General features: G+C 46.0%; 1 pseudogene; it reads left to right on the top strand.

The window, feature by feature from the left end:
• Window positions 1–3,482: 3,482 nt before the first annotated feature.
• On the top strand, window positions 3,483–4,207 carry LOC116905631 (annotated as a pseudogene).
• Window positions 4,208–19,663: the final 15,456 nt, after the last annotated feature.

Below are 19,663 nucleotides of genomic sequence, written 5' to 3'. Positions count from 1 at the left end.
AGAACTCAAAACAAAACAAAAACAAACAAAAAAAAAATCAACCAAAACCCAAAAAAAAAAACCCCAAAAAACAAAACCAAGGGTCAAGGAAATAAACAACCCAAATGCACAAATGAACCATAGATTTGAACAGAGAGTTCTCGAAAGAAGAAATAAGTATCGAAACTTACTCATTGTCCATGCCCATGAGGGAAATGCAAATTCAGACAATTTCACTCTAGTCAGAATGGCTAAGATCAAGAAAAACAACTAACAACAAGTGCTGGTGAGGATTTTGGACAAAGGGAACTGTCACTCATGGTTGGTGGGCTAATTTCCAGAGTGGCTGTGCCAGGTTTGCAGTGCCACCAAGATCTATCTTAGCCATGTGGCTAGTGAGGTCATGGGTCTTAGAGGAAAACCTATTACTTTCCTAAACCTGTGGAATTTCTAACGTTTTTTGTAACATTCTTATACCCATGGATAGATGTAGTTCTCACTCATCATGGAAGCTCCTATTTGCAGTAGAAGAGGACCATCACACAAATCCACAGCTAACCAAAATGAGAACAGCTGACCAGGAAGTGCCCAGTTCCATTTCCATGCATTATATCTACAACCCAGCTCCTGACCAAGGCTGAGAGAGCATGGAGAAGAGGTGGAAGGTGGGCCAGAAAGTCTACCATGAGGCTGTGTCTTCTAGCTGTGATAGGGAAGCTGCATCCACAAAATCTCAACTGCATGGCTGCTTAAGACCTGAGCAACTCCTGAAGTTGCTGACATTTCAGCAGAGATGGGAGAAATCTCACGGTGCCTACTCCAAGATGAGAAAAGGAGAATTACTATTGCCCCAGTCTTAGCCCCCAATTAGATGTCTAATACCAAGTGGCCACCCCTAGAAACGTATACAATCAGGCATCACTGACTGGGATATTGCATTTATGCATGTGTTTGTTTATACGTATTTATAAGAATAGCAGTGAAGCGAGGGGGAAGCTGTGAGTTTTGGCAAGGGAGTGGAGTGGGGCAGACATGAGAGAGAAATAGGATGGGGGAGAATGCTGTAATTATGTTTGAATTAAAAGTACCACCGACTGTGGTATATTATCTTCACAACGGTGTTTTAGTCAGCCATAAAGACGAATGAAATGTCATTGGCTGGATGCAATTGGAGATCACCATATTAACCCCAAATATGCCAAACCCGGAAAAAAAATCATGTTTTCTCTCATTTCTGGATCCCAGACTTTATACAGACATATAAAACCATTAATTCCCACATGTAACATGAGGGCAAAGAGCCTGCGTGAAGAAAGGATAGCAGCAGGAGGAAGCAGTGGCAAAGGAGAAAGGGAAGGTGACAGGATGCGTGCAAACAGGGTCAGAACATGCTATCCATGAAAGAAACTGTTTACCAAGCTCTATGTTATGCACAAGTATACGCCAACAGAGAACATTTCAAAACGCTCTTGCTATATGTGTGATGACATTTTCTCATCCTGTCCTGGAATCAGACATTCTCTTATGAGCCACAATTTCCTTTAGTGAAAAAAAAAAACAAAAACAAACAAACAAAAAAAACCACCTTCGGCACCAAATCTCAGCATTCAGGCAGCTCATTGCTGTTGGACCAGGAGCTGTCTCTTGGTTTGTCTAGTGACAGAGCTGGGGAACACACATGGTAGCATCAGTGTAAATACATCCAGGTGGCCCAGATGTGCGTACACTGCCTGAGTTCATGTGAATTTTTTCCATCTCACCCTCAGGAGGGATTTCTGTTTAGCCTCTTCTGATTCCATCTGTACATTTTTCTGCACATCGAGGATCATGTTTCTCAATAATATGGTAGTTATTAATTCATCTTACTCACGGAGGAGTGCTATTCATCTCAGTGTTACCATCATTAATATAAACACTGGAGCAGTTTGAAGGGTCCATTTTTTTTTTTTGCTTTTGTCTCATTGTTTCTCATAGTTAAGAAGTTAACTTATTTGTGTGTGCGTGTGTGTGTGTGCGTGTGTGTGTGTGTGTGTGTGTGTGTGTGTGTGTGTGTGTGTGTGACGTGTGTGTAGAGGGCAAAGGTCACCTGGAGCTGGAGTGCTATTGGCTGTGAGATGCCCAACAGGGATGCAGAGAACCACCCCTCAGGGTAGGTGTGCTTAACTACGGAAGCCTCTCTCCAGACCGCTCGGTGGTTTTATGCATCTCAGTGCCGTGGGCAGATGATTTTTATACACAGAACTCATTCCTTTTAGCCTTTTTTTAGTCTCCCTTCTGTAGGTACTTCACTAATTTAATGTACACATTCTTCCTCATCTTGAATTTCTTCAGTTATTTTTATTGTCTGAACCACAGGTTTAAGTTGATCCTGTAGAAACAGGAAACAAACAAACCAACCAGATTTCATTGGGGAAAAAAAAAAAAAAACCATAACGAACCCTCCCCTGGTAAGGAACAGTAGCAGTAAAGAATGCTGGAGACAGAAGTGGTCACTAACTCTTTCTTTTTCTTTTTTGAGATTGATAATCTTTTTCCATAGGGCCTCATAATATACTGCTTTATTTTCTTATGATATAACATGTTAGTATTTTTTGAAAGCTAATGATCTAATTTTCCTGTTAGGTGGCCAAAGTTGTTTTTTTTTTTTTTAAAAGCCCAGCAATTTTACAAGAATGGCTTTGGTACCGCTCAGTCTCCTTGCACGTACAGCACACATTTTAGTAAGCAGTTTTGATGGTGGCGGTCTCTCTAGGAACTTTGGGGCTTTTCATGCACAGCGCCTCGCCCCTCTTCCGCTTTCTTCTCTCGGTGCTGCTGGGATCTCCAGTTGGCTCGTCTCTGCCTGTTTGTGGTGCCCCTTATCTTCCTGATTTTCTGTCTGCTTCTGTTTTTTTTTTTTTTTCTTTTTTTTCGGAGCTGGGGACCGAACCCAGGGCCTTGCGCTTGGTAGGCAAGCACTCTACCACTGAGCTAAGTCCCCAACCCCTGTCTTCCTGATTTTCAAGAAGCCATCTTCCAGCTTTCTAGCAAGGAATGAACTGTCTCGTTTACTTCTCATTCCACTTTAGTATTTCATATCTGAAACCTTATCTTAACCTTTTCTCTGGGGCTTAACCTCTGATTCCTGAGCCCTTCTTAGGAGGTTCTGTTCAGATGTCATTCCCTCAGGCCTTGTATTATTGACTAAATATCTTGGCCTCTTTGGAAACTGAACCATACGGTTGTGACATATTCCAGCAGACAGTCTTTCCTCTGGTCTTTCGCTTTTGTCCCCTTCTGGTGGAATCCTGGAACTTCTTGCCATGTATTTTATAATTTTCCCAAGCCATCAGGGTGAGGGGCTTTTCCTGCTTCCCAGAGCCCTGCCCTACGGTGATGGGCTATGCAAGAACATGCAGCCCCTCTCTGAGGTTTCTGCTTTGGCCACACTTGAAACTCTTCTACTTTTTTGTCTGTTATCCTTGGACTCAATGTTTATTTCACCCCATAAGTTCCTTCTCATCATGGACACTGTCCTGGGAGTTGGAGGTGTGGTGGCCACACTGCCCTGACTCTTTCAGACTTTATCTTGTGCTCCAGCAATCACCCCGCATGGCTTCTTAAACCTGGTCCCCTCCTCAGCTCAGCAACGACTCTCAGCTCAGCCTCTGTCCTTTCCTGACCAGGTTGTCATCAGCATGGATGTGGCTGCCTCCGAGTTCTACAGGGCTGGCAAGTCTGGATTTCAAGGCTCCAGATGACTCCGGCTGATACGTCACACCTGACCAGCTGGCTGACCTGTACAAGTCCTTCATCCAGGACTACGCAGCTGTGTCCACTGAAGACCCCTTTGACCAGGATGACTGGGATGCTTGGCAGAAGCTCACAGCTAGTACAGGCATCCAGGTGCTGGGGGATGACCTCATAGTGACCAACCCTAAGTGGATTGCCAAGGCTGCAGGCAACTGCCTCCTGCGCAAAGTGAACCAGATTGGTTCTGCGACTGAGTCTCTGTAGGTGTATAAGCTGGCCCAGTCTAATGACTGGGATGTCATGGTGTCCCATCGATCTGAGGACACTTTCATTGCCGACCTGGTTGATGGGGCTCTGCATTGGGCATATCAAGACTGGTGCCCCTTGCTGATCTGAGCTCCTGGCCAAGTACAATCAGATCCTTAGAATCGAGGAAGAGCTGGGCAGAAAAGCCAAGTTCGCTGGCAGGTCCTTCAGGAAACCCCTGGCCAAGTAAAGCATAGGCTGGAGATCCCTGGAGCTACCAGATCCTCTGTCCCTGATGTCATCCAAGAGGCTCAAGGCCAGCCCAGTGCTTGCCCTTCCCATGTCACTGCTTCCTTAGATGTCCACGCCTGACCACCTGGAGCCCTGCTGGAGCTCCCAGTTTTGTAATCACGTGAACCATTGTTTCTGTCACCTGACTCCCCAGCTAGTGTCTGGAGCCCTCAGAACTCCAGTGTGATCTCTAGGGTGCCCACTGTCAAAACTCCCCCAGTGGTTTACATGCAAAAATAAAAGCTGCAGAATCCCCCCTCCCCGCAGATATAAAAATAAATAAAAGGAGGCAATGCTTTGTCTCCATCCACTCCTATTTTGAGGATCTTAGAAGATAATTAATTTAGTGTCATTTTTTAGTCCAAAGGTTGTGGGGTCTAAGTTCTGTTTTTATGTAAGGATTTAGAAAGATTGAACAGAAAACTAAACAAGCAAATTATGCTGTCCCCACTGTCTCTAGAGTCTCTGAAAAGAACAAAACGACAGCAGCACAGCCTATCTGCTGGGACCAGCCCCTTAGTGACTCTCTCTTGTCAGACTCCCCCCATCTCTGCCCTCTGGTAGCAGGTGCTCCAGCTGACACCTCCAAGGACCATGGCCTTAAACCTGCCACTATATCATGTTTTCCTTTTGTTGGATTCTCCCCACTAAGTACAATTTAACCTCAGCCTGGCAGTGCCACCTAGCTTTAATGAGTTGTTCAGGGCTATCTGACCTTTCACTAAACGGTCCCAGGTACAAATATTTTATATGGATTTGCTTTGCTTCTCCTCTCTCTCCTTTTTCTCTCAGAACTTCAGTGTGCTCTCCTATTGTTCTGTTTTATTTTGTAGCCAACACCAAGGGTGTGGAAGGGGACCTCTGCCTTCCATGGTTTAGACTGTAGGGTCCCTGGATCTCAGAGTTTTGGAAATTATTTCCATTTCGGTTTTCATTTTTAGTGGGTGGTAGAAATACTGGAAGTCTAATCCCAGATAAGAGGGGGTTTCCATGGTTCTGAGGTGGAAGGGCTGGGATACCTTTCGACCTTCGACCTCACCGTATTTAATTACAGTACATTTGAGTAGCATCTCCACAGTCACAGAGATGGGAGGAAGAGCGGTTGTTACCTTCACCTCATCAGACAATGAATCATGGGAAAAGTTAACCCATCAGCCTGTGACAGAGTGAGCCTGAGGCTGAGGGAGGATGGGTGGAGCTGCCCTTCTCCAGCACAGCCTCACCAGTTTTGGAGGAATTTTCATTGCTATCGTTTCTAGCTTGTTTTGATGGGGATTACTTGTTTGCACACATATGCATGTCCCATATGCATATGTGCAGGCATGCTTGTATGTGCACCTGTGCCGTGTATAAATGTATCTGTGTGCATTGCCCCTGACACCCCCACTCCTGTTCGTTCACACGAAGCTCCTGGGCCACGGCTCCTTTTGCTGATGGAGGGTTTAGGTGACAATGGTTGTGATGAACCCAGCCCTGGTTTGCTATGTGCTCTTGCTTGAGATCTCATTGACTTTTCCTTCCAGTTTCCTTTGTTTCATATGACGTTCCTCCAGACAGGTGAGATGCCCCCTATCTTAGTCAGTGTTCTCTAGAGTCACAGAACGTATGGGTAGTCTCTATACAGTAAGGGAATTGGTTGATGACTTACAGTCTGTAGTCCACCTCCCCAGCAATGGTCAGCAGCAGCTGTGAATGGAAGTCCAAGGATCTAGCAGTGGCTCAGTCCCACAAGGTTGGCAGGCAAAAACTTCTTCCAATGTCCTTATGTAAGTCTCCAGCAGGTATGTCCCAGATTAAAGGTGTGGACCACCATGCCTGGGTCTGGGACTTGCTTTGTTCCAGGTGATCTTGAACTTAGAGATCTCCTTGCCTTAAGCTCCTGGGATTCATAACCACTTTGTCTCAAGATCTCCATACCAAGATCCAGGTCAGAAACTTGTATCTCCCAGCCTCAAGATCAGGATCAAAGGTGAGCCTTCCAATTCTGGATTGTAGTTCATTCCATATACAGTCAAGTTGACAACCAGGAATAGCCACTACACCCCCTAATACTGAACTATCCCCAGACAGACACCGGAGGCTTGAATCCCCTGCGACTGGGAGGCAGACACCTCTCCTTGGAGAGGGACCACCCCATCAGCAGGCAGCAAGTCAAGGCTGTTGAGATAAAAGCTGCTTTCAGGACTGAATTACCCTAAACAGTTCTGACACCCAGCAATCTGCAGGAGCTTAATGGTGCCTTCCATGACTGCAGCTTTGTGTTCTCAGCTACCCCCCTGCTCCCTGAGGGAAACTCAGTCACACTCAGGGAAAAGAGAAAGGTCACTGGGGGGGAAAAAAAACCTAAACAAAAACCAAAACCCACTCGCTATTCTGAAAGCAGAGCTGTAAAAATTAAGTTAAGGGAGGCTCTGGGGCTAATTCAGTTATTCCCAAATTGGCTTCATCCCAGAGCTGGGGTAGTAAAGTATTTGATATTGACATGGGTACTGTGAACTCAGCCATCTGTAGGTTATACATAATGGATTTGGTGGCAAGGTTTAAGTGAAAAGGGGTGGTGGCCTGAGTACTTGTTCTGTCCTCACACAGATTGGAAGAACCACAGACTTGTGCCTTGTTAAGTTCTTGTAAGACAAGACTTGATTTGTCTTACCACAACAGGGTTGTGCCACTAGGATTTGCTGGTGTGTGTGTGTGTGTGTGTGTGTGTGTGTGTGTGTGTGTGTGTGTGTGTGAGAGAGAGAGAGAGAGAGACAGAGACAGAGAGACAGAGACAGAGACAGAGACAGAGAGACAGAGAGAGACAGAGAGAGAGAGAGAGAGAGAGAGAGAGACAGAGACAGAGAGAGAGAGAGAGAGAGAGAGAGAGAGAGAGAGAGAGAGAGAGAGAGAGAGAGAGAGAGAGAGAGAGAGAGGCAGAGACAGAGACAGAGACACACAGACAGAGAAATAGACACACAGAGAGACAGAGCAGTGTTGGAAGCCATGCCTTAACTACTTAGCACCTATGCTTTGCTGGTTGTGTGGCCCTGGCTTATAGCTTACCGAAACCCTTCTAGGCTGGTGGTATTATGACCTTTCTGGAGGATGGGCAGGCAGGTATAAATAGGCAGCCCAATCTGTCAGGAGATTTCAATGTAGACACAAAACCGAAGAACAGAAAGTTCTGACTGCTGGGTCTGGGTCTCAGAGCCTCTAAGACAGTTACATCTGAATGAGGCATCCCAGAGACAAGGGTAGAGAGAGAACCTATGGGAGAACTTTAGGACCAAATGTTCAACCCAAAGAGAGACATGTGTAAGGCTGGGAGGCTAGAGGCCTCTCACTCCTGCTTGCAGTGCAGGCATTCTGGCTGGAGCTGCAAAGGCCATTTTAGAATCATGAGGAAATGGGCATGAGGAAATGGCCAAGAGGGCCACAGAGATGTGAGCTTGATATCACAAGGTAAGGAACTAACAACAGTAGTCACTTACAGGGCTACTGGATAGACACAACTTTAAATGGGTCCTGATTTAACATAAACAGAGTATTCTAGGTCAATGCTTCCCACTTGCAAGGAAAATACCAATTTAAATAAATGCCAATTTAAATAAATACCAATTTAAATACTAAAATACCAACCCTTGAAGCCTGAGGGTCAGGCTTCAACAGTAATACCAACGAAATGAGAGAGGGTTCCTGAGACTTCCTTAGATCCTGGCCCATGGCTTCCCTGGTGGAGAGATAGTCACCAGAGACATCCCCTGTCCCAGGTTGCTCTGAGAGCCTCCTCTTTTATTCCTAACCACCTTCAGCTGTGACTTGACACATGTCATGGTCAAGGCCTTCAGGCCTTACGACTGTTGTGGCTGCTTTGCAGAGAACCTTGATATGTTTGGGTATGCATGAGTGTTTGTACACTTAGCACGAATGTATATTGGGGTGGAAGTGGAGTTCTAGAAAGATCAACCTCCTTTGAGTCATGAGAAGTAAACAAAGTAGACCTTAGCAAGCAAACGGATAAGCATGGCCAGTGGATGGAGCTCAATTATTCTAAACTTACACAGAAGCTAAGACCAAGTGTTTCTTTGGCCACAGGCTGTTGAGGTTTGGCCTGTTGCTATGCATTGTGATGCTAAATACTGGCCTCCAAGGTCTGGATGCCTCTGAGATGAGGGAATCCTCACACACACACCAAGTGACGCTATGCAACCTTGCTCCTTAATTTAAAACTATTGATTGAATAAAGAGGCCTACAGCCTATAGCTGAGCAGAAGAGAGGTAGGTAGGGCTTTCATTCTGAGGGCTTGGGGTCTGAGGCAGAGACCATGAGGAGGAGAGAAGAGAGAGAAGAGAGAGGGGGGTGTCATAGAGGAACATGGCAAGGTATATCTTGGTGTTAGTGACAGGGAAGTAGACAAAATAGCTTAGAGGGTTGATGGCTGCCCAGTTCTAGGGTTATTAAGGCTTATTATAAATATGAAGGTTTTGTGTCTTTTATCTGGGGACTACATGATCTAAGGTGGGGAAAAACCCCCATTACCACAATAACATGTCTGCTTGCAAAGGCTAGGACCCCAATATTAGTCAACAAAAGCATTTTCCTGATACACTTGAAGGACCCTGAGGTTTTCTTACTTACTGTTTCAGTGTCACAATCCGCATGGACCATACCACAGTCCCCTGTCACTGTCCCTTCTGCCCCTTAGCTAGCCTCCTTTGCTCCTTAGTGTGCCACTGTTGGAAAAGAGGAAAGCTGTCCACTGGTCTAGACTTACAGAGTTGGGTTAAGTCTGGGTTTATTCTATCCGCTGGTGTATGTCCAGTGCCTAAAACAGTGCAAGACACACAGACAGTGGTAAATAGATCTTTGTCAAGTGAAGCCCAAAATGTAAACAAAACACGACAGAAAGAAGAGATCTGGTCACACCCCTGCTTCCATGCTCCCCGATTGTCTAAAAGGGAGAGCTCATGGACTCTGAGGTCCTAGACTTCTGGTTCTTAGCATCGGTGTAAGTGTACAGCAACAGAGGTTGGTTAATACCACGTCCACTCTAGCATACACTCACACCAAGTGTGCATACACTCACACATACCCAAACATACATAACTAAATGTCACCTTTGAGAAACTCCTCCAGGACTGTCCCTTAAACAGTGGGGACACGATTCACGCAGTGGTTGATGGACCAGATCAGTTGATCGGCTGAATGGGCTAGTTAAAATGATCAAAGTCCAAGCCTGGTTGAGGAGAAGGAAATAGTCCTCTTTCCTAAGAAGTTGTACTGAATAATGTGGAGGCTTTGTTATTGATCCTCAGGCAGGTTGGTAGATAACCCAGAGCTCTGTCTTATTTTCTTTGTGTGCTAACATTAATCCTGCACTAAGATCATTAAATCTGCCAGTTACTTTACTAAAACAATAATAATTAGATGAACAGATTCGCTTTTGCCTTCTTGTGAACTCACAGTCGATGTTCACTCTTAAAACCAAATCAGGACTTTCTGATCCAGTCACTTGGGATTTATTTGGAAAAAAACCTTTCATAGAGAAGGTTCAGCGTTTCTATGAATTCTAAGAGCTGGACAAGTTTGAAAGACTACAGCAGGCCCTCTGTCGATCAGTATTGATGAGAAAGCTCATGTGAAGCCATTCTTCAGGCCCCTCACACGAATCTACCCCTCCCCCCACCCAAGGAAGTGTAATGTATAATGTATAATGCTTTAAGTACAAATAGGCAATTGGTTGGGTTGGGGAACTGACTTAGTAGACCCTAAATATACAATACTGTCCCCTCTCTCCACTTAAAAATTGGTTACACTTTAATGGCAAGACACTAGAATTTTCTTGGAATTTTAGTAAAAAAAATAAAATGGAAAAAAATACATGCACATACATACACACGGACACACACACAGACACACACACAGATACACACACAGACACACAGACACACACACACACACACACACACACACACACACACACACACACAAAGTACACAAGTCATAGGAGTGAATTTGCCCAACATTTTCGATCATATACGTTGATGACAAAGTTATAAAAGTCGATAACACAAACTTTCACATGACTATTCTGTTTTATATCCTCGATCCCCTCTTAGGAATAATCTCATTTTCTTGCTACAGCAGTCAGCTCTGATAAAGAACCTTGGTCTCCAGGCCTTTCTGCCAGTTCGCCATCTGAATCTTAGTGGCTCTCAGTAGGCGCTTTGTAAATAGTTAAAAGTCCAGGAAGTGCTCACAGACACTTTGGGGACTGCGTCTGGGAGCTCTCTCAGTGGGCTCAGAGGTCCCCGTGTGGTTGCTCTGATGCAGGACAGCCAGTGTAGGCTGATGTGAGCTGGTCTCCACCTGAGGCTCATACCCACGTAACCTCTGCCTCTCAGTGTGAGACCCTGTGCTTTTTTACCAACGGAGTAGGCAAAGGCAATGGGATGCTGTTGTCAAGATTACAAACCTGTTTGGCTAGCAGATTATTTTCTTCCCTGCACCTCTTTCCCTGTACAGAAGCAGACCCCGATGGTGACCTCTAGACAGTTAGGAACTGGGGTTCTCAATCCCACTCTCTAGGAACTGTCAGCACCCGATGGATGTGGCTCCTTCCCCTGTCGAGCTGTCAGACGAGATCTCAGCACTGGTGGTAGCTGATGGGAGGTGGGTCTGGCTTCCTACTCACAGGCCTTGACAAACAACGGTGGGTTGTTTAAGGTTGATAAACTTACGGCAGTTTTCTTTAAAGTACTGGATTATCCCCACAAAGCCCCTGCTCATAGCAAGGTTTTTGTTTCTGGGAGGCCCTGACAGAGCGGAGTCCTGTTGTCTTCTCTCTCTCCTCTGTGCCTCAACAACTCTTAAGGTAGTTTCATCTGGCCTTCCTTTTTCTCTTGACAGGGGAGGGGCAAGCAGGGAAGACATCTTGGTGTTTCTCTTAAGAGACTCAGTTTACCTCCTGGCTCAGATGAGTTGTAAAATATAATACCTTTTTGTAAAGGTCACTGATGCTTTAGTGGGACAAAGACCATTGGTGATGCAGGGCTAGGCTCCAGGCTGAGGCAGTGAGCCTGGGAGGAAAATGGTGATTAAAGCGGACTCAGTAAACAGGCGCTCACTGCGAGCACTGATGTAGGGCCTTTGTGCTCTGCCAGTCGTGAGCTAAATGATCTTAATCAAGGCATGCTGAGCTCAAAGCTCTTGGATCATTTATTTTCTCCTACTTATGTAACCTGTCATTGAAACAAATGGCAAAAACAACGTGTTTTCTCAAGGCCAGCTGGGAGAGAGGACCGTGGTGGCTCTTGCTTGCTGCTTGGGGCAGCATTGGTGGCCCAGACATACTTTAAGTGTTCTGCTAGGAGCTCATAATTCTGCCAACGTAGAGCATCAGCCTGTGTTGTCTGTCAGGGTGGTATGTGGGGGTTCCAAAGCCACAGCATAGAAGCCATACTTGTTTGCTCCCTCCGTCTCCTCCTTTTTCTTCTCCTTCTAACACAAGGCCTCATGTAGCCCGAGCTGGTCTCCAACTCACTCTATAATGGAAGGTGACCTTGAATCGTCTTTTCATCTTCTGCCTCCCAAGTGCTGAGATTACAGACAAATGCTAGTCTACCTGGGTTGAGGACCTGCTTTCAGGGAATAAATAACAAGTTGTTGATTGGTTCAGGATAATTTGCAATGCACCGTCTAGGACAGCATGATGTCAGAGCTGGGCAGTGGTGGTGGAACATTTGTCCTAATGCTAAATGGAAACAGGGCTTGCTATGAGGCCTGTGTGGACCAGCTTTTGGGGGGTAGAGTTTTCAAGAGCAGTACTTGGCTGGCTTCCAGCCACAGGCCTTGGCATGTTGTAGGTACCCAATGCAGGCTTGTTTCACTAAAAACACAGGCTCTTCTAGAATTGGGATTCAGAGAAAGTGGTGTTGTTTGATGAACTGAATCCCAGAAAAACAAACAAACATACATACATACATACATACAAACAAACAAACCAACCACCCCAGCTCATGAAACGAGCCTTCTGCCTTGATCTGGTCAGCAGTTGGTTAGTGTTTGATATTGCTCTGACCCCCATGGGAAAGACTTTGCCCTAAGCAACCTTGACATTGAACCCTGATTATAGAGAGATGGTAGGGTGAGTTATTTACATCCTGACCTTCCCTTTTCTCAATCCTACAATAGGAAAAATAAGAAAGGCTCACTAGCATGTTAGACACCCTTCTGAACCCTTGACATGTATCAATGTATGTGGTCTTTATAGAAAAATCTATGAGATATTATTACTAAGGATGTAAAAACTGATTTTCAGAGTATGTTTGGTATATGTGTGCCTGTGTAGTCATGGTTCCATGTGTGCAGGTACATGTGTGTCTATGTGGGTACACCTGTACCTGTGTCCACATGTGTGTGGAGAGCTAAGGTTCACACGGAGTGTCTTCTTTAATCCCTTTACTTCATGTCCTGAGGCAGGATGGGAAGCTCACTTCTTTGGCTAGTCTGGCTGACAGGCTTGCTCTTGGAACCCCTGTCTTTACCTCCTACAAGCTGGGATTACAGATGGACTGGGAACCTTCCCAGCTTTAATTCGGATTCTGGGGACCTGAACCTGTGCAGCAAGCTGTGGACTCATCGTACTAGCCCTTATAAAAACACTGTTTTTGATATGAAGAAACAGCTGGTACACAAGGAGAAGGAAGTTGCCTAAAGAGACCAGCATTGCTAGGATTTAGACCTGAGTTTTCTGTGGTAAAAACTGTGTTATTTGGGGTCTGGAGAAATGGTCCAGTTGGTAAGTTCTCGCCTAGGAAGTATAAGGATGTGAGTCCAGTTATTTGGAACCTCTGCTCACAGAAGCCAGTTGTGGTGGCATTTGCCTCTTATACCAGTGATGCTGAGATAGGAGGTGAAGACGTCTGGATGTCTTTAAGTTCAGGGGCCAGCTAACTTGATCTAGATGGTGAAGTTTCAGGCCAATGAGAGACCTTCTCTCAAAACACAGTAGAAAGTACATGAGGACTGACACCACTCTGAACTCCATACATGTGTACCCATGAACCCACACCCACATAAACCAAATGCATGCATTTACACACGCTCGTGCATGCAGCGCACACCCACACGACTATGCTAAATTTCTTTCTCATTTAATATCCATCCTCAGAGCATAAAATGAGAGAGATACTGCATGACCTTAGTGTCTGCAGGTCTGTGCACAGTGAAAGCATGTAGGATACAAATGGGGCAATGGTAGTCTACAGTGGTGGGCACTTGTGTATAGGCCTAAGAGCCAGAGTTCTGATCCCCAGGAGACACTGAGAAGCGCTCTCTGGTAAGCAGGCTGCTTTCAACCCAACTTTAGTTTCATACAATTACTGCCAGCAGGTCCCCTTCTCTGGCCACCAGGCTGACCCTGGCCATTAGCGTTGGCTACCACTTGGGGACGTTGACTGGCTCTCCAGCATGCAAAGCCACTTCCACTGAAGGGAACTTGTTGATTTCAGTGATGAGAATCATGAATCACACATTAGTTCCACACCACCTCTCTGCCTGGTGCACGGTCACGCTAGCTCCCGGGGAAGGGAGACACACCTAAATGAAGAATGACATGTTAATTCAGAGGGTGCGAAACCTGTTCACCGACTGGGAATGCCTAAGCCTCATTAAAGTGGGTGCTTCATGCACAACCACTGCTATGATAATTCGGAACAGGTGATAATCTGAACCAGAAAAACACAAGGCATACAGCACACGGCTCAACATCAGGGAAGAAGACCGGGGGAATGTATGGTCTTTGATGAGTCTCGAGGACTGTATCTAGGATGCTGGTCCTTAAAGAGTTATTCCCCCAACTGAGTGGGTATTAGCAAGAGTGGACGGGTGAAGGCTGGGGTGCATGGGAGCATGCCAATGAGCTTCAAGATCAGTCTTTGTGTGTGTGTGTGTGTGTGTGTGTGTGTGTGTGTGTGTGTGTGTGTATGTATGTATGTACTATGTACTAGTGTGATGTGTTAGTGAAGGGGCAGATGTAGTCTGTTTAAGCAAAAACTAGCATAACAAATGGGGGGAGGGGTGGTTTCTTAATAGTAAGATCTTTCTAGAAGACCTTTCCAACAACAGGTTCTTGTAGGCATTACATGGCTTAGAAAATGTTACTTTTTATGTGAGTCTTAAGAAATAGATCTTTAGGGGTTGGGGATTTAGCTCAGTGGTAGAGCGCTTGCCTAGCGAGTGCAAGGCCCTGGGTTCGGTCCCCAGCTCTGAAAAAAAAAAAGAAATAGATTTTTAAGCCATTTATGAATGTGTAACTTAGGGCTAGTCACTTAATCTCTGTAAACCCTAGTCTATGAGTGGCTAATATCATAGCGGCAACAAGTGAAATAGCTAGCCACACAGCTCAGCATAACCTTTGGCTCCCAGCATCATCCAAAGAAGAGTGGTTATTACTGCTGTATGGTGCCAGGCCTTTACTGATGACAGACGGTGCCTTGAACGATGCCCTATGACTTGGAGACCACCTCTCCACTTTCTCCAAGGTGGTGACCTTCATCTGCAGCTTTGGGTTTCTTCTAACCTTTGTTGCTAATGAGACAGTCCTGAAGGGCTTGAGAAATACAGATTTTAAACCCCCTTTTCAGATATCCCGCAGGGATGTAGGAGCCCTGGAGTCTGTATTTTTCACTGGGCAGCACACGTGGGCAGGGAACCCCGATAAAGATGCAGTGAGGATGCTTGTAGAGTGGGCAAGGGATCCTGAGAATGTCCGTGATGGGGCGTTTATGGGGAAGATCTACTTGAGTTTACCCAAGGTTCTAATATGTCCCCCATGGTGAGTGGGCCTTCTTGCTCTCTGCCCTTGTCTTAGGACATTCTCATAACTTGGAACTCCCTGCCTTCCAAACAAGTACCTGGTGAAGAGCGACAGCTAAAGATCCTTCCCATCCCTAGCCTACCACACAGTCATCTACAACACCAAAGTAAGAGGTAACAATGCTTTAGAACTCAATACTCTATTTAGGAGTGGGGCTATCTAGAAGGGAAAAGATGCTTCACTAGTGGGGTGTGCCATTATAGAGTGTCCCTATAATGAGCTTGGCCAGCCTACAGAGTACAGAAGCCTCTGAGGCACAAAAAGACTCCACACCAAATGAAGACAGGTGATGAAAGAGGGGCTGGGCCTTGGGAAGACTTCCTTCTAACAATGCTGTCATCCCTAGAAGGGCGTGCTTGGAGCATAATGGCTCTAGCTACAAATTCTATTAACTCTGAGAGTTGTTCTGAGTGAATGGATAATGCATTTAGCAGAAATAGACCCAATCAATTTATATGAAACACATAGAACTTTCTCATTGGAATTGGCATCTGTTCCTGAATCATAGGAGCATGTGTGGAAATGGACAGTCTGTCACCATGGCTTCTGGGCACATTAGCTCAGCCATGGATTAATTGAAGAGAAGGGCCAAGGAAAAAATGGCTCCCTTATTCCACATTGTTTCAGCCCCCAGAATCATGGAGCTGGGGATTGGAAGGAACTAGAATGCTTTGACCGCCAACACCCCCCCCCACCATGTGTATATACATTTATACATGTGTGTATGTATGTATGTGCACATGTGTGTATGTGTGGAAGCCAGAGGTCAATCTTCTATCTTGCTTCTTGTAATGGTCTCTAATTTGACTGGAGCTCCCTGATTTGAGGTGGCTGACTGGTCAGATCACCCCAGTATCTGCCCAGTGCTGGGGTTACCAGTATCCCCAGCTTTTAAAAATGTGGTTCTGGAGATTGAGCTCATGTCCTTATGATTTTGTGGTAAGCACTGTACTGAGCCATCTCTTCAGTCCCTTGAACCTTGACCTCTTGGATACAGTAGGTTACCTGCACCTATCTGTGTTCACAAGAGCCTCTCCCACAAGAGCCATTCCCATGTGTTTACTGCATGCAGAGGCCATGCAAAGGCCCTGTGAGGCTCAACAATGCTAAGACCATGGTTAATGTGAATTGACCAGGACAGAGCATGGAGGTTCTGACTTCAGGATATATAAATATATATTGTACATAAGGCATAATTACACACACACACGTAAAATCATCACTATTATATGTATCTGTGTATGTGTGCATGTATGTGTGCATGTATGTGTGCATGTATGTGTGCATGTATTTGTGCATGCATGTGTGCATGCATGTGTGTATGTGTGTGTGTGTGTGTGTGTGTGTGTGTGTGTGTGTGTGTGTACCCATGCTTGTGTGCAGGTCAGAGGGTAACTTTCTAGAGTTGATTCTCTTCCATCTCAGGTCCCAGGGATCAAACGGAGGTCATCAGGTTTGCACAGGAAGTACTTTTCTTAGCCGAATCATCTCACAGGCTTATACATAATTTTGTTTTCTTCCTTCTTTGTTCAAGATGCATATGTGGAATTGGTAAGTAAATCCATTGTAATCCCCCTCCCCACTCCAAAATTGGGTCATTGGGCTTTATTTGGTCCCCCCTGTGCCACATCTGAGTACATAGTAGAGGGGAGATGGGTACAGGGCCCTGGAGCTTTCAAATCCTCAACTAGACTTCTCAGGGAGGGAGAGGATCAGAGCCTGATGGCACCTGCTCAGCCGCAGCAACATCTGTTACCAGGCACAGAGACAGACACCGAGGTGGAGACAGAGACAGGGAGGTGGAGAGAATTAGGGATGGGGGAGGGGAAAGAGAAGAGGCCGACTCTGTAGCCTTAATTGCATTAGCCCAACCATTTGGTTAGCGTAATTGCATGTGCAAAGCTGACAAACGTAATTTCCCAGGACTTAATACTCACCCCATTTTCTCCTCCAGCTTCTTCATCCGATTAGCTAAAGTGACTCAGAGGCTTCCGAGAAGCACAACCTGGCCAGGCGTTTCCCTGACCCTAGGCTGGAGGCTCCGCTGGCCACTCAGTCTCCTGGAGTGAGCCCGGATGGCTGGCGGGGACACAAGGAGCTTGGGGAGCATTGGCAGTAATAGTTTTCTTAGGGCCTGGATTTGTAGGGTTTCTGTGTGTTCAGTGGCTTCTTTTCTGACTGCCTGGAGGAGAGCTGAAATGCCACCCCCAACCCTGTTCCAACCCAGTAGAAACTGACAGCGCTGAACTTTGGAGAGAAAATCTTATTATCTTGTCGCCTTCATTCTTTGTCAGAGGGTTGGGAGCTGACTATTTACTGTTCAGGCAGGGGCTCTTAGCTGTGTCTGGCCCTCTTCCTCCTTCTTACGCAGCACTTCTCCCTGATTGGAGATCTCTTTACCAGTAGTGGCTGAGCTGGTGAAAGGACTATAGACTCCCAGGTTCACATCCTGGCCACACTGGCTAGCAGCCATGCCTTCTCGGTCGGGTCCTTAATTCCACCTTTCTTCTCTCCTTCAATAGGAGTAAAAGTAACTACTCGTGGATGAGGCCAAGTTAACTCGTGAGAAGGCCTAGCTCATTGGCAGGCATTGTCTGATTCCCACTCCCCATCCTTTCCTCTCTCCTTTCTCATACACCACTCTTTTTTCTTTCCTTCCCCACTTCCCCCTCCGTTCTCTTCTCTTTCCCTCCCTTTCTGTCCAGGGACTCGTAAGAAATGCCTGTGAAAAGTGGCCTTCTTAGCAGAAATCTTGCCCTCCGTAGAGATACCCTCTGGACCCCTAATACACATTTAGAGGGCTCTACACTGAGATGGGACAAGGGGACCCAAACCATGGTGGAGATAAATACCTCCTGCAAGAGATCACATGAGGGGAGGGTTGTGGAAGCTGAGGCCTCTTTCTTTCTCTCTAAGGACCTCCTGGGTTCGTGGAGGAAATAATGGCTCCTAATTCCACATCACAGAGCAGTCCCAGGGAGCCTCAAGGCCACTCCTAAACACCTTTGGTTCAATATCCTTTTTTCCTCTGACCTGGAAACAGTTGCCTATCTCATTCTGAGGTGATGTTGCCCAGTAGAACAGCCTGGGGTTCTAGCTGGAGTCTGCTTCAAGTTCTGTTTGGAGATGGTGGAGAGTCATAACCCCTTTCTAGCTCCCATGTGATTTCATTTGTCGAGAGTGGTCAGCGGGCCCTTATTGATTATCCTTTTAGGGACAGCAGGAGTATGTGACAGTGGACCCAGACTCAGGCAGGGCGGGCCACTGCTCCCTAAATTACGGTTGGTTAGAACGTTGTGATGATTGACATTAGAGAACATTAGGGACTCAGGATTCCAGATGCTCACCAATCAATCAGTCCTTGTTTCTGGAGTCCCTGCTGGTGGCAAACGTGGGATTGCCTCCATGTTTACTTAGCACCAAATGAAAAGGGTAGTGTGGGCTCCCTTCCTAAATTTATGGATTTGTAAGTTGTGTAAGTTATGACAAGGCAGTAACTTTACAAGGCAGTAAACACAGGTGATCTCGGGGGGTGAGTGGCAAGAGGGACTGAACGGATAACAGGAAGGTCCTCACTCAGGCTATGGAGCTATGTATTTCCATGAATTATGCTACTGTTAGGATCCAGAGTTCTCTAGGCTAGGTTCCGAGCTAGGCTCTGGGAGTTTTTTAAAGTTGAGGGTAGAGAGGGAAGGAGGCACACGCCCCTTTCATAGGCTTGGTAGCTGGCCAGATTAGGCAGGAATCAGGAATGGGAGAGAGGTAATTTCAAGCAGCTTTTGTCTTTTTTCCCCCCCAAAACCTAAGCAAAACTAAAATTTAGCTAATGAGCTGAGAGCTCACAAATTTGGTGTCAAAGCTACAAGCCTCTAATTATTTTGCACTTTGCATGGGACCAGGATTCTACCTTGTAAGTAGAAATTACAGACTTATTAGCTATAATCAAGATGCACACAGCAGTTCTATGCATTGTACCTGCTTCTCATGTGAGAAGTTCCAGCTACCCATGTACCCTCAGGGCATCTGGGAACCTCAGGGGTTCTTGGGTAAGGCCTAGGACCTAAATCTCCTGGTGTGTGTGTGTGTGTGTGTGTGTGTGTGTGTGTGTGTGTACACGCATGCAGAGGTCAGAGGTTGATGTCAGATGTCTTCTTTGACAAATCTACCTTATTCATTGATACAAGGGTTCTTATTTAATATAGAGCTCAACCATTCAGCAAGATCTGCTGCCCACCAAGCTACAGGGATTCCCCCTGTCTCCAACTCTCCAGTGCTGGGTTTATAGGTATGTGTCACTGTGATTGGCTCTTTATGGGGGTATGGGGATCTGAACTGGGGACTGGAGCTTCTATGTCAAGCACTTTACAGAGTGAGCCATCTCCCTTGCCCTAAAAAGCAAAGCCCAGGGTGTTACCAAACTCATTGTCTCCCTGTTTCCACCTCTATTGTATTTGCCTATTCATATACATCATAACAAGTGGCCATAGCTTGAACCCCACATTGTGTGTTGGGGGTCCCCAGGTGTAAAGTTTCTCTTTTGCCTACTTCCAGTA

The sequence above is a fragment of the Rattus rattus genome, chromosome 7, assembly GCF_011064425.1.
Source record: "Rattus rattus isolate New Zealand chromosome 7, Rrattus_CSIRO_v1, whole genome shotgun sequence".
Lineage (NCBI taxonomy): Eukaryota > Metazoa > Chordata > Mammalia > Rodentia > Muridae > Rattus > Rattus rattus.
Note: the sequence above shows the minus strand (reverse complement) of the source record. Positions and strands in the feature narration are given on the sequence as shown.